The 15,595-nt window shown below is 50.5% G+C and overlaps 1 protein-coding gene across 3 annotated transcripts in view; it reads left to right on the top strand.

Moving 5' to 3' along the window:
- Window positions 1–1,200: 1,200 nt before the first annotated feature.
- Window positions 1,201–15,595, top strand: part of MTOR (mechanistic target of rapamycin kinase) — a 393,475-nt gene continuing 379,080 nt past the window's right edge. For all 3 annotated transcript variants that reach the window (XM_088447807.1, XM_088447808.1, XM_088447806.1), the window contains exon 1: window positions 1,201–1,395. The gene's annotated coding sequence lies outside the window, so the exon portion shown is untranslated. The remainder of the gene's footprint in view (window positions 1,396–15,595) is intronic.

Here is a 15,595-nt window from a genome sequence, read left to right as displayed (position 1 = left end):
GATGTCACTGTACCATGTGATGTGTTGTACCATAGGATATAGTTCCTGCCCCGCTGATTGTCCTCAGTCTGAGTAGGGGCAAGCTGTCTGTGTAGTTCCTCCTCCCAGCGTGTGATGTCACTGTACCATGTGATGTGTTGTACCATAGGATATAGTTCCTGCCCCGCTGATTGTCCTCAGTCTGAGTAGGGGCAAGCTCTCTGTAGTTCCTCCTCCCAGGGTGTGATGTCACTGTACCATGTGATGTGTTGTACCATAGGATATAGTTCCTGCCCCGCTGATTGTCCTCAGTCTGAGTAGGGGCAAGCTGTCTGTGTAGTTCCTCCTCCCAGGGTGTGATGTCACTGTACCATGTGATGTGTTGTACCATAGGATATAGTTCCTGCCCCGCTGATTGTCCTCAGTCTGAGTAGGGGCAAGCTCTCTGTAGTTCCTCCTCCCAGGGTGTGATGTCACTGTACCATGTGATGTGTTGTACCATAGGATATAGTTCCTGCCCCGCTGATTGTCCTCAGTCTGAGTAGGGGCAAGCTCTCTGTAGTTCCTCCTCCCAGGGTGTGATGTCACTGTACCATGTGATGTGTTGTACCATAGGATATAGTTCCTGCCCCGCTGATTGTCCTCAGTCTGAGTAGGGGCAAGCTGTCTGTGTAGTTCCTCCTCCCAGCGTGTGATGTCACTGTACCATGTGATGTGTTGTACCATAGGATATAGTTCCTGCCCCGCTGATTGTCCTCAGTCTGAGTAGGGGCAAGCTCTCTGTAGTTCCTCCTCCCAGGGTGTGATGTCACTGTACCATGTGATGTGTTGTACCATAGGATATAGTTCCTGCCCCGCTGATTGTCCTCAGTCTGAGTAGGGGCAAGCTCTCTGTAGTTCCTCCTCCCAGGGTGTGATGTCACTGTACCATGTGATGTGTTGTACCATAGGATATAGTTCCTGCCCCGCTGATTGTCCTCAGTCTGAGTAGGGGCAAGCTGTCTGTGTAGTTCCTCCTCCCAGCGTGTGATGTCACTGTACCATGTGATGTGTTGTACCATAGGATATAGTTCCTGCCCCGCTGATTGTCCTCAGTCTGAGTAGGGGCAAGCTGTCTGTGTAGTTCCTCCTCCCAGGGTGTGATGTCAGTAATAAGTTTGGCTCCGTCAATGTGTATTCTAGAAGGTGACCGATCTTCTTTGTTGCTCTCTGCAGGTTCTAGTGCTGCGGGAATTGGCAGTCAGCGCACCCACATTCTTCTTCCAGCAAGTCCAGCCGTTCTTTGACAGCATTTTCTATGGTGTTTGGGATTCAAAGCAGGCAATTCGGGAGGGTGCTGTGGCTGCTCTGAGAGCCTGTCTGATCCTGACCACACAGCGAGAGCCTAAGGAGCTACAGAAGCCCCAGTGGTACAGGGTATGGAGACATTATCTTTATATAATCCCATATACCATCCTTTGTGCAGTATACAATGTCATAGTTTCCTATAAATACTGTTACACATCATATGTAGATAGTGACATCTCTCAGAACCCAGCCTCAGTCCTACTTCTATTCCATAAGACCTGATCAGAACCTGTACAGCACTGCTGAGTCTCTCCACCTTCCCCCTGGCTGAGCTCTTCCATTGGTTCTCTAATGCTCCTGAGAGCTCTTCTAACCCGGTCCCAAGCTGCGGTGCATGCACCAGGAGCCATGCAGGGACGTCTGCTATTCCCCTGCACTGATTCCTACTTCTCCCCTTGGTTCTGCTGCTCGTCTGTGCTGTCCCTTTCCTAATCTCACTGGAGTCTAAATTGCTGCAAGCAATCTCACTAGTCTTCCTGTTACTGGAGATGCCTATGGCTGTAGTTTGTACCACAATGCATGCGTCCAGGTGTCCTCAGACACAAAGAGCATTGAAACGTCCATGCCTGAAGCCCAGCAATGCTGACGCGAAGAAGTGTTTGTCTGATCAGGAATCGTCATGAAGTGGAATGGGGACAAACCTTTCTTCTTCAGGGTCCATAGGGATCCACAGGGATACCATGGGGATATTATGGTGGGAAGACCAGACACCAAACGGTTAAAGCTTCTGCTCCCAGAATGCCCTGGATCCTCCTCCATATATACCCCGCCCCTAGCCATAGGACTTCAATTGTTGGTTTGGTGCAGCAGGATCCTAAGCTTTTATTTTATGTTTTATTTTATTTCTTTATGTTTGAGTCAGCAGTACAGTGTCTGTATTAAGACGCAGATAATGCCTGAAGAGCCTGAAATTGGTAATGTTGCTGAAGGACAGCAAACCGTAAAAATTGCTGGTGGGATTGTATAATAGGAACATGCAGATATGCATCCTGTCCAGGGAAACCATGTAATCCCCCGGCTCCTTTGCCAAAATAATTGACCGGAGAGTATCCATATGAAACTTTGGTACATGGATAAACCTGATGAGGGTTTTTATATTTAGTATAGGGCGATAAGCCCCATTCGATTTCTGAACAAGAAATAGATTGGAATAATAACCCCCTTCCCTGTTGAGACACAGGAAACGGGATTATTACCCCCATGAATGGGAGTGAATGGCTTCCTGAAGGGCCAAGGCCTTGACCGCATCTGATGGAGAATCTGGGCAAAAATATTCTGGTGGGGATGTCTCCTGAAAGTGAGGGCATACCCCTGAGAGACCACTTCTCAGACCCAGGCATCTGTTGTCTGATGCCAATAATCCACAAAGTCGGCCTCCCACCCTGGGATCCCTCCGGGAGGAGACCCACTCCATCAGGCCGAGGGCTTGTTGTCTGGCTTAGAAGCTACATGTCTTGCCTGGCCAGACCTCTGAGTTTGTCGCTTCAACTTTTTGGTTTTTCCATTTCTGTAATTCAAACGATGATTAGGGCACAGAAGCCTGCCTCTGCCCGCATCTATTACAGAGTTTGGTGTTCTTTTGGTCAATGGTGTTCCCATAGGAAGTATGATCGTAAGATATTCAGGATTTCCAGAGTGCTGGCTCTTCTTCAGGTGGGATTAGACAAAGGTCTGCGCCTGGCCACTTTGAGAGTGCAGGCTGGTTCCAGAAAATGAGTTCAGCCTAATTTTGTTCTACCGGTAGCACCGTGGGATTTGTCTTTGGTTCTTAAAGGGTTACAAGCTTCCACAACAAAAAAGAAAGAAATGAGTTTCTCCGGTGCACTCTGGGAGTTTTCATTAAATTGCTTTTATAATAGAATGTAATTCTGTGTGTTACTTGTTAAATCGTAACCTTTATTGTTTGTACCTAAAACATTTTAATTGTATCATGAAAAAATGGCGAAATATACTAAAAACATTAAGAAAGAGTGAAAAAGATAATGAAAAGTGACCATAAACAGATATTAAATAAATTCTCTATTTAACCGTGTGTGTGTGTATATTATTTATTTGGTACCTTATATTGGTACTATAGATTTAATGAAAAAAGCCAATCATTTATTGAATTATTATGTACTTGATTACTGTCTGGATGGGCTCATACCTAGTGATACACAAAGGATCTGCTTGTGTATTAAGTATTATACTCTAGCGTTCCCGCTAGGCTGTTTTAGCGGGGCGCGGCGCCCTGCCCTCCTTCTGGAGGGCAAAAAGCGCCCTACCCTAACAGCCTGCTGGAGCCGTTCTCACCCGCGGGACGCAGTGTCCCGCGGGTGGACAAACATGCGGTGACCCGGTCACCGCCAGAGAATAGACGCCGGGCGCATGCGCCCGGCATCTATTCTCCCTTTCTGCAGCGCTTGGGGGCTGCCCGGCATGTCCGTAAGCGCCGGGCACGCCCCCAAGTATGACGAAATGGGAACGCGTCTTATAGACACGCCCCCTTTTCATAACCACGCCCCCTTTTCGGGCGCGCACAAGATTGCCCTCTCTAGCTCCGGCGCCCTGCCTGCCGCCGGAGCTAGAGGGAACACTAATACTCTGATGTAACAATATCAATCCTATTAGAGACAGTGTGTTATGGCGCATACTCACGGTCAGATCTGTCAGATGAGCGATTTGAACAATTTTTGACTGCATTTAAATGAATGGAATCGTCCAAGTCTGACTGCAAACCCATCAGATGTCAGATATCGTTATCTGACCATCGGGAACGCGCATCCTTCAAATCGTTCATCTGACAGTGTGTATGCTCCATTAATGTGTCCTAAGGTTGATACATATGATCTGAGAAGTAGCAGATGATAATATTGTGCTTTTAATGTTCCCACATTGGCTTATTCAGCCTTGTCAGCTGTAGTATTTATTAATACTGCAGATTGTAAGTGAAGCAGTTTTCATGAACACGAGTCTAATGTGTCAATTCAATGATTTATAAGGGTAAATGTACCAACTAGATTGAAGACACATTGACAGTAATCATTAGTATAATATGTTTAGGAGTTTTCACGGACAAAACAGCCCCAATTCTTAAAATTGTCTACTATTAAGTGTCCTTATTGGCAATATTAGTGTGGCTGCTGATGGCTGACCCTTCTCATATCTGACAGCCGTATGTCAAATATTTCAAGAGATATAAATCTACATGGAATCCATTCGCTGCCGTACTCAGGTTGTCTGTGCCCGTACAGAGCGGGAATGTCAGCGCAGCTACGGGTGATCTCTCCTAATATTGGGCAACTATCTGCAGCATGTTCCCTGAAACATGGGTCTGCACTGTGTAATCACCACTGTATTGCCAGCTGCCTATAGCCTATCGTACAAGTGCTGCTATAGGGGTAGTAACGTGGCAGAGGGGATAGTTGAAATGGGAGGAAGGGTCTGCCGTATAGCCACATAGATCAGCACGCTGCCGTATAGCTGCATAGATCAGCACGCTGCCGTATAGCCACATAGATCAGCACGCTGCCGTATAGCCACATAGATCAGCACGCTGCCGTATAGCTACATAGATCAGCACGCTGCCGTATAGCTACATAGATCAGCACGCTGCCGTATAGATCCATAGATCAGCACTCTGCCGTATAGATCCATAGATCAGCACGCTGCCGTATAGATACATAGATCAGCACGCTGCCGTATAGATCCATAGATCAGCACGCTGCCGTATAGCCACATAGATCAGCACGCTGCCGTATAGCCACATAGATCAGCACTCTGCCGTATAGCCACATAGATCAGCACGCTGCCGTAAAGCTACATAGATCAGCACGCTGCCGTATAGATCCATAGATCAGCACGCTGCCGTATAGCTGCATAGATCAGCACGCTGCCGTATAGCTGCATAGATCAGCACGCTGCCGTATAGCTGCATAGATCAGCACGCTGCCGTATAGCTGCATAGATCAGCACGCTGCCGTATAGCTGCATAGATCAGCACGCTGCCGTATAGCTGCATAGATCAGCACGCTGCCGTATAGCTGCATAGATCAGCACGCTGCCGTATAGCTGCATAGATCAGCACGCTGCCGTATAGCTACATAGATCAGCACGCTGCCGTATAGCTACATAGATCAGCACGCTGCCGTATAGCTACATAGATCAGCACGCTGCCGTATAGCCACATAGATCAGCACGCTGCATATAGCCACATAGATCAGCACGCTGCCGTATAGCCACATAGATCAGCACGCTGCCGTATAGCTACATAGATCAGCACGCTGCCGTATAGCCACATAGATCAGCACGCTGCCGTATAGCTACATAGATCAGCACGCTGCCGTATAGCTACATAGATCAGCACGCTGCCGTATAGCTACATAGATCAGCACGCTGCCGTATAGCTACATAGATCATCACGCTGCCGTATAGATCCATAGATCATCACGCTGCCGTATAGATCCATAGATCATCTCGCTGCCGTATAGCCACATAGATCAGCACGCTGCCGTATAGCCACATAGATCAGCACGCTGCCGTATAGCCACATAGATCAGCACTCTGCCGTATAGCCACATAGATCAGCACGCTGCCGTATAGCCACATAGATCAGCACGCTGCCGTATAGCCACATAGATCAGCACGCTGCCGTATAGATCCATAGATCAGCACGCTGCCGTATAGCCACATAGATCAGCACGCTGCCGTATAGCCACATAGATCAGCACGCTGCCGTATAGCCACATAGATCAGCACGCTGCCGTATAGCCACATAGATCAGCACGCTGCCGTATAGCCACATAGATCAGCACGCTGCCGTATAGCCACATAGATCAGCACGCTGCCGTATAGCCACATAGATCAGCACGCTGCCGTATAGATCCATAGATCAGCACGCTGCCGTATAGCTACATAGATCAGCACGCTGCCGTATAGCCACATAGATCAGCACGCTGCCGTATAGCCACATAGATCAGCACGCTGCCGTATAGCCACATAGATCAGCACGCTGCCGTATAGCCACATAGATCAGCACGCTGCCGTATAGCCACATAGATCAGCACGCTGCCGTATAGCCACATAGATCAGCACGCTGCCGTATAGCCACATAGATCAGCACGCTGCCGTATAGCCACATAGATCAGCACGCTGCCGTATAGCCACATAGATCAGCACGCTGCCGTATAGCCACATAGATCAGCACGCTGCCGTATAGCCACATAGATCAGCACGCTGCCGTATAGCCACATAGATCAGCACGCTGCCGTATAGCCACATAGATCAGCACGCTGCCGTATAGCTACATAGATCAGCACGCTGCCGTATAGCTACATAGATCAGCACGCTGCCGTATAGCTACATAGATCAGCACGCTGCCGTATAGCTACATAGATCAGCACGCTGCCGTATAGCCACATAGATCAGCACGCTGCCGTATAGCCACATAGATCAGCACGCTGCCGTATAGCCACATAGATCAGCACGCTGCCGTATAGCCACATAGATCAGCACGCTGCCGTATAGCCACATAGATCAGCACGCTGCCGTATAGCCACATAGATCAGCACGCTGCCGTATAGCCACATAGATCAGCACGCTGCCGTATAGCTACATAGATCAGCACGCTGCCGTATAGCTACATAGATCAGCACGCTGCCGTATAGCTACATAGATCATCACGCTGCCGTATAGATCCATAGATCATCACGCTGCCGTATAGATCCATAGATCATCACGCTGCCGTATAGCCACATAGATCAGCACGCTGCCGTATAGCCACATAGATCAGCACGCTGCCGTATAGCCACATAGATCAGCACGCTGCCGTATAGCCACATAGATCAGCACTCTGCCGTATAGCCACATAGATCAGCACGCTGCCGTATAGCCACATAGATCAGCACGCTGCCGTATAGCCACATAGATCAGCACGCTGCCGTATAGATCCATAGATCAGCACGCTGCCGTATAGATCCATAGATCAGCACGCTGCCGTATAGCCACATAGATCAGCACGCTGCCGTATAGCCACATAGATCAGCACGCTGCCGTATAGCCACATAGATCAGCACGCTGCCGTATAGCCACATAGATCAGCACGCTGCCGTATAGCCACATAGATCAGCACGCTGCCGTATAGATCCATAGATCAGCACGCTGCCGTATAGCCACATAGATCAGCACGCTGCCGTATAGCCACATAGATCAGCACGCTGCCGTATAGCCACATAGATCAGCACGCTGCCGTATAGCCACATAGATCAGCACGCTGCCGTATAGCCACATAGATCAGCACGCTGCCGTATAGCCACATAGATCAGCACGCTGCCGTATAGCCACATAGATCAGCACGCTGCCGTATAGCCACATAGATCAGCACGCTGCCGTATAGCCACATAGATCAGCACGCTGCCGTATAGCCACATAGATCAGCACGCTGCCGTATAGCCACATAGATCAGCACGCTGCCGTATAGCCACATAGATCAGCACGCTGCCGTATAGCTACATAGATCAGCACGCTGCCGTATAGCCACATAGATCAGCACGCTGCCGTTTGAATGATTAGTAGAAAGAGGCTGATTGCCGTGATGTTTAATTAGAAGTAGACCTGTAGGTAATCCGGTCCCGGGTTAGTTACTACCCTTCGTGTAAGTACAATACTGCATTGTCATTTCCCTACCGCTGCTCAATGCCGCGGCTAAGTGATATGATATTCACACATGTAAATACAAATGGCTAGTTCATATATTTTCACACACACACGGTAATTATCCCCAATGCTCATTTCGCCCCTTGGCTTTGTCAAGGCTACAAGCTCCCCTATTTGAACCTTTTGGACTCTGGCTTTGAAGTGGTTATCGGCAAAGACACTTTTTCTTCTCGCTATCTCTTCTGCACGCAGACTTTCGCATTTGGCAGCGCTATATTGTCGCTCGCTCTTTTTGATTTTTCACCAGGATAAAGCTGTCTTTCGTACACGGGAGGGTTACCTCCTAAGGTAGTGTCCCTTTAATGTGAATAAAGAAATTGTTGTTCAGCCTTTCCAGCTCCAGACCTTTCTGTAGGTGAAGCCTCCTTGTATGTAGTTAGTGATCTCTGTATCTATGTGGAGCGTACAAACTCTGTTAGAATATCAGATGCTCTTTTTATATTATATGGTTTTCACAAACGAGGATGGCCAGCTAACAATCAGACCCTGGCTCGATGGTTACGTATGACTATCTCTCAGGTGTACACACAGGCTGATCTCCCTGTCCCAAACACGGTGACAGCACATTCTACCCAGTCTGTGGGACCATCGTGGGCATTTAGTCGTGGTGCCTCTGCTGAACAGTTGTGTAAGGCAGCCACGTGGTCTTCTGTCCACACTTTTCTTAGGTTTTATTCCTTTGATACTTTTGCGTCTCAGGATGCTTCCTTTGGGCGACGAGTTCTCCTTTCTGCTCAGGAGCGTCCCCCACCCTAGGGGAACTGCTTTGGGTCATCCCCATGGTATCCCTGTGGATCCCTATGGACCCCGAAGAAGAAAAGAGTTATGGTAGACTTACCTAAATAACTCCTTTTCTTCGAGGCCCATAGTGTCCACAAGGCACCCACCCTGACGCACCTGGCTTGATTGGGTTATTTTCTTTCGGTCACAGATTCCCTCATCTTCTGTAAGAGTGTTTCTGGTGTATGATTGCTCTTCCTTCTCATCTTTCCTTCTCCTGCCTTGAGGCTTGTTAACTAAACTGAAGTCCTATGGCTAGGGGTACGGTATATATGGAGGAGGACCAGGGGCATTCTGGGAGCAGAAGCTTTAACTGGTTGGTGCTTGGTCTTCCAGCCATAATATCCCAATGGTATCTCTGTGGACCCTATGGACCTCGAAGAAAAGGAGTTATATAGGTAAGTCTACCATAACAATAATATTTCCCACTGTTAATGCTGTTTTCAGACCATATTCAGTCAGTAGAACGATGTTGATTTTTGTTTGTTTAGAAGCTTTTGTGTTATTGCATAAACTTAAAACTCAAATTTCTACTGCAGGGTCCATAGGGTATCCACAGGGATACCTTGGGGTATAGGCGATGGCTCTGCCGTCGGGCACCACACAGTTAAACTTTTGGTCCGAGGATGCACCGGGGCCTCCTCTCCTATACCCCACCCCCAGGCCAAGGCATCCTTAGTTTCGTAGGTGCCCGGCCGGAGATCGGGGGGCTGCTCTGACAGCCCTGGAAGAACTTCAAGAGTGGCTACACGGCCAGTCCAGAGGACGTCCGTGATATCACTCAGACACCCCGCCGGCGCCGACCACCGGTACGGATCCAGGGAACTCGGTGGGCACCTGGGGGGTCCAGCTAGCAGGGAATCCCCAGGGGGCCTGGGACTGTGGCCGGACTTCACGGGGGACATTGAGGTAAGCGGCGGGCGTCTGCGGTAGGCACCTGCTGACACAGTCCTTATTTCTTCCTCAGGGATGGGGGCTCCCTGGGGACAGCTGCTTGTGGGGCCAGGTACTATCCTGCGCTGCCACTGAACCTCTTGGATAGGGGCTGGAGCGGCGCGGAATCGCGCACCAGCATCCTAGAGGTTAAATGTGTGCCAGGGGAGAGCGCTTCCCTATTCAGCACAGGCGGTGCCTCCCCCGATGCACACAAACCGCTCTTCTCATTGAGTTCAGCGGGCTGTCCCAGCGTTACTCTCCCGGGCCCGCCCACTCAGTTCTCCGGAGGCCTTCTTTTTTGTGCAATACGCTGGTCTCTACACGCGATGCGGTGCCCTGGTCCCCCTGCATACCTCTCCAGTCAGGTCGGTGTATGCAGCGCTTTTTCCTAGTAGACCTAGATCTATTGGTTGATAGTAGCGCTATTGTGCAGGCTGTTTCTGCATTGTGTGTGACTTATGCTAGCGCTGTGTGTCTGATTTCTACTGTCAGCCATTTTACTTATCCTCCTCCTTTTAACCCTCTCAGTACCAGTACTGTCAGGGTGGGAAATAGCGGGAGCAGGACTTACTGTGCTGTGGGTCACACCCCCAGGGGCTCAGAACCCGTGGGCTTCCCTGGCCCAGGCGTTAAATAATTTGGTGGATCGGTTGTCAGCCCCTCCGGCGTTCCCGCCAATGGGGTTCCCGAAGCAGGCGGTCATCCCGTCCCCTGTTATGGGAGTCCCGGGACTCATGATGGTGAAATGTCCCCCACAGCAGACGCTTCCCCCTGTGGAACCTGTCTGGGTGAATTCGCTGTCCGCTACGGTGCAGAACCTGACGGACATGTTACATGATCCCCCGCCTAGGCCTGCTAAGAGACTGTTTTTGTCGCATCTCATCACTGTATAAGGATGATGCTGACATATCTTCTGATGAAGGTAAACTCCTGGACGTATCTGAGTCCACTCCCAAGGAAGTGGAAGTTACGTCTCCGATATTTATTCCAGGTCTAATTCGGGCCGTTTGTATGGCCATGCTCATCACGGATGATGGCCTGCCTGCAGCAACACCTTCGTATGCTTACTTTAAGCAAGTTAAAGGTAAGGCCGCTATTTTTCCCCTATCTGGCCAGTTGGTGGATCATTTCGAGGAAGCATGGCAGTCTCATGGGAAAAGATTTCAATCTCCAAAACGGCTGGCTTATGCATACCCTTTTGCAGATAATTATTTCACTAAATGGGAATCTCCCCCCACCCAAGTGGATTCTAATGTGACCTGTTTAGTGAAGAGTACAACTCTGCCTACGCCGCCCAGGTAATCTCTGGCTGATGCCACGGACGTAGGGTGGAGGTGTGTCTCAGGTCCATTTACTCCCTTGCCGGGGGGGCCTCCTGACTGGCCATGGCCATCTGCTGGGTGGCCCGGGCCATAGAGAGATGGGCGGATGCTCTGGTGGCGTCTTTTCCTCCAGAGGCTTCCAGTGAGCATATCATGCTGGTGGGCAACCTCCGAGATTCAGCTGTGTACATTAACGAGGCAGCTTTGGATATTGGCCTACTCACATCAAGGATTTCCGCAGCCGTTTCTGCTCGTCGCTCCTTGTGGTTACGGTCTTGGAGAGCGGATGCTGAATCCAAAAAGAAATTAGAATGCTTACCTTATAATGGTCAGGTTCTGTTTGGCCCTGATTTGGATGGCAGCCAAATCTGCTTGTCTTCCGTCTGCTGCAGACCCATCTGGGCCAGTGACCTTGTCCTTTTGGCCCTATCGTCCCCAGGGTAAGCCTAGGGTGCGGTCCTTTCCGAGGCCCTCCGGGACCAAAAAGGGCTGCTTAGCCCAAGAAACAGGCTTTTAGCACCAGGCGTCCAGCCACCAAGCCGGACAACAGACCCTCAGCCTGACTGGACGGGCCTCCCCTTGGGTGATCCCAGGGTGGGAGGCCGACTTCTACAATACGCCCAGTGCCGATGTCAGACCACAGCAGACACTTGGGTAAGGGAAGTGGTCTCTCAGGGGTACGCCCTCTCCTACCGTGGCAGGCCTCCCCATCAATTCGTCACTATGGGCCCCCCCTCAGACACTCTCTATGCTCCTGGCAGGGGTCATAGTGCCGGTCCCGTTCCCCCAAAGGGGGACGGGCATTATTCCAACTTCTTTCTGGTGCAGAAACCAAACTGTTCCTACTGTCCTATTCTCAACCCCAAGTCCCTAAACAAGTTTCTCAGGCTACCCCGGTTCAGGAAGGAGACTCTTAAGTTCCATTATTTTGGCTATGGAACCTGGGGATTTTATGATGTTGCTGGATATTCCGGATGCCTACTTCCATATCCCAATTGCAACAGCTCATCAACGGTTTCTCCGATTTGCTGTGCTGAATCACCATTACCAGTTTCAAGCTCTGCCGCTTGGCCTCTCTACGGCATCGCAGGTGTTTACCGAGGAAATGGGGCTTACAGGGGGTTCGCCTACTACCCTGGACGACATTCTCCTATTGGCTGGGTCTTCAGAGGTGCTTTGCAACCATCTGCAACTGAAAATATCTGTGTTGCAGGCTCACGGCTGCCTGATCAATTGGAAGAAGTCCTCCCTCATCCCATCCAAGAGAAGGCTACATCTGGGTGCGCTGTTGGACTCTCTACAACAGAGTATCTTCCTGACGGAATAGAAGATCTCTGTGTTACAGACAAGGATTCACACTTGTCTCCATAGTCGCCGAGTGTCCATTCACTCGGCGATGAGATTACAGGGCTCCATGGTGTTGACATTCGACATGGTGGAATATGCCCAGTTCCACTCTAGGCCCCTGCAGAGGTTGATTCTCTGCAGGTGAGACGGATTGCCGGTCAGATAAAGACACAGATGATGGTGCTTTCTCCGGAGGTGCGCCTGTCTCTGACCTGCTGGTTACAGAAGGAGCATCTCAACAAGGGGTGCCCGTTTTGGATTCTGGACTGGGTCCTTCTGGTGACTGACGCCTGTCTCCGGGGTTGGGGCGCAGTGACTGGTCCACACGTGCTTCAGGGATGGTGGACCGTAGAGGAATCGAACCTCCCGATCACCATACTGGAACTTCGGGTGGTGTTCCGAGCCCTACAACACGTCAGACTCTTCACGGGAAATCCGTGCAAGTTCAGTCAGACAACACCACCACAGTGGCTTAGATAAGTTGTCAAGGAGAAACTGGAGGTCGGGCGGCAGGCAATCTTCCAGCCATACCGGAGGTGTTCATTCCAGGAGTACTCAACTGGGAAGCGGACTGGTCTCTTCACCAGGACGTGTTTCAGCTCCTAGTGGACAAGTGGGGTCTTCCCGAAATAGACCTGATGGCCTCCAGACAACCACAAGCTACGGGTGTATGGATCCAGAACAAGAGACGCAGAGGCTCTCCTGGTAGACGATCTGGCAGTTCGGTGGACCTTTTGCGTATCTGTTTCCTCCGTTCTCCCTTCTTCCTCGAGTACTTTGCAAGTTCAAGCAAGAAGAGAACAAGATCCTGCTAGTGGCTCCGGCTTGGCTCAGACGTCACTGGTACTCAGATCTTCAGAGTCTCTCCATCGACACTCCCTTACTGTTGCCTCGATGTCTGGGCCTGTTGTCTCAGGGTCCTTGCCTTTACCCGAAACTTGGTTGTTTGTCATTGACAGCGTGGCTCTTGAGACATCCCTCCTAAGTGCAAAGGGGTTCTCCAGCTATGTGGTGCATACCATGCTCAGAGGCCCGCTTCTGCCAGGATTCACCACTGGGTGTGGTATACCTGCTTTGACTGTTGCCGCTCCAGGGGGGTACGATCCCCAGATATTTCGGATATCCAGGGTTCTGGCTTTCCTACAGGTGGGCCTGGACAAGCGTCTCCGCCTCGCCTTTCGGAAGGTAAATGTGTCCGCACTGTCAGTGTGGTTCCAGCGTAGGATTGCTCTGCTTCCTGATACCCGCACCTTTTATGCAAGGTGCTCTTCGCATTCAGCCTCCCTTTGTCCCTCCAGTGCCTCCTTGGGATTTGGTTGTTGTCCTTTGGGCTCTCCAAGAATCCCCATTTGAACCCCTGGGCTCAGCGGACTTCAACTGGCTTACAGCGAAGACTGTATTCTTCTAGCAATTGCTTCTGCTAGAAGGGTGTTTGATTTGGGGGCTCTGTCATGTCGCCATCTTTTTCTGATTTTTCACAGGAACAGGGCGGTAATTAGGACTCACCCTGGTTTCCTTCCTAAGGTGGTCTCTAGTTTCCACATTAACAAGGAAATTATAGTACCGGCCTTTAACTCACCAGACCTTTCAGTAGGTGAGGCCTCATTGGATGTGGTTTGTGCCCTTCGTATCTACTCTTGGTTCGTCCCTGTCACAGTGTGCCGGTGGACCCCGGCTTCCACTTACCGGGTCCTGCAGCACTGGAGTCTGCGGCGGGGAGTCTCTGGCGCCCGCTGCCATGACGTCTCCCCCGGGTCCCCCACATGCCGGCTCTCCTAGGAGCGTGCGCGCCGCCCTGCAAAATTATTTAAAGGCACAGGCGCTCCAAACGCGAAGTCACATTCGGCGCGATATTTGAACTTCCTCTATAAGAGGAAGCCTCTGGCACCAGACAGGTGCCAGAGTATAGGCTCCATTCCATACTCCAGCGTTCATTGCACTTACCTGTTATCCTGATCCTGACCTTGGCTTGTTGTGACTCCGATTTTGTCTGACCCCTTGTATTGCTCCTGATATCTGGATCTGACCTCTGCTGATTCCTGTGACCCGTTTACGACTGCTCCCTGGTACCGTCTTGTCCGTTTGGTTCTGACCCGGCCTGTCGACTACGTTTATCCTTCTGCACCTGATCCTGTGTCCACCAGTACCTGTATAGGGGAACCTAACCTGATCGGCCGCGACCTGTGTGTTGGACGCAGCCAAGCCCATACCTTCTTGCGAGGGTCCCTGGTGAATACCGCTGGCACATTAGACTCCGCGACTCAGGTATAGGTCTAGCCAATTCCCTAAATACAGGCCGCATCCACATTATGTCCGAGGGTTGTGACAGTCCCCTATGGTTTCCATAAGAAGGGTTGGCCGGCCAACTAACAGACGTTGGCCAGGTGGATTCGCTTGGCGATCTCTGAGGCTTGCACTCAAGAGGGCCTTCAGTGCCGCCCTCTGTTTCTGCTCATTCTACTCGGTCTGTGGGTCACTCGTGTGCAGCTCGCCGTGGCGCCTCGGCTGTTCAGCCTTGTAAGGCGGCCACGTGGTCTTCTGTCCATACCTTTTGTAAGGTATTATGCCTTTTCCTCTCAGGATGCTTCCTTCAGGCGGCGGATTTTCCTTCTGCACAGGAGCATCCCCAGCCTTGAAGGTACTGCTTTGGGACATCCCCAAGGTATTCGTGTGGACCCCCTATGGACCCTGCAGTAGAAAATAAGAGATATGATAAGAACTTACCTTTGTTATCTCTCTTTCTACGAAGTCCATAGGGTTCCACAGGGCGCCCACCCTGTTGCCCTGTGCTTCAGATGGGTTTGGTTCTGGTCACCCGTTTCCCCTCTCCTTCTATGTGAAAGTGTGGTTTTTGTGTGTTCCAGACTTTCTTATCTCTGTTCTTTCCTCCTCCGGCCTATGGCTTGGTACGAAACTGAGGATGCCTTGGCCTGGGGGCGGGGTATAGGAGAGGAGACCCCGGTGCGTCCTGGGACCAAAAGTTAAACTGTGTGGTGCCCGATGGCAGAGCCATCGCCTGTACCCCAAGGTATCCCTGTGAAACCCTATGGACTTCGTAGGAATAGAGATAACAAAGGTCCTTACCATGTCTCTTATTTTTTATAATATGAAACATGAAATATATCTAAGTGGTTTAGACTAGTACTATAAAAAATGGGACCGTAAGATAGAAGTACTGTACATAGAAATTG

The sequence above is a fragment of the Taudactylus pleione genome, unplaced genomic scaffold (genome assembly GCF_031769625.1).
Source record: "Taudactylus pleione unplaced genomic scaffold, aTauple2 ptg000441l, whole genome shotgun sequence".
NCBI classification, from domain to species: domain Eukaryota; kingdom Metazoa; phylum Chordata; class Amphibia; order Anura; family Myobatrachidae; genus Taudactylus; species Taudactylus pleione.
Note: the sequence above shows the minus strand (reverse complement) of the source record. Positions and strands in the feature narration are given on the sequence as shown.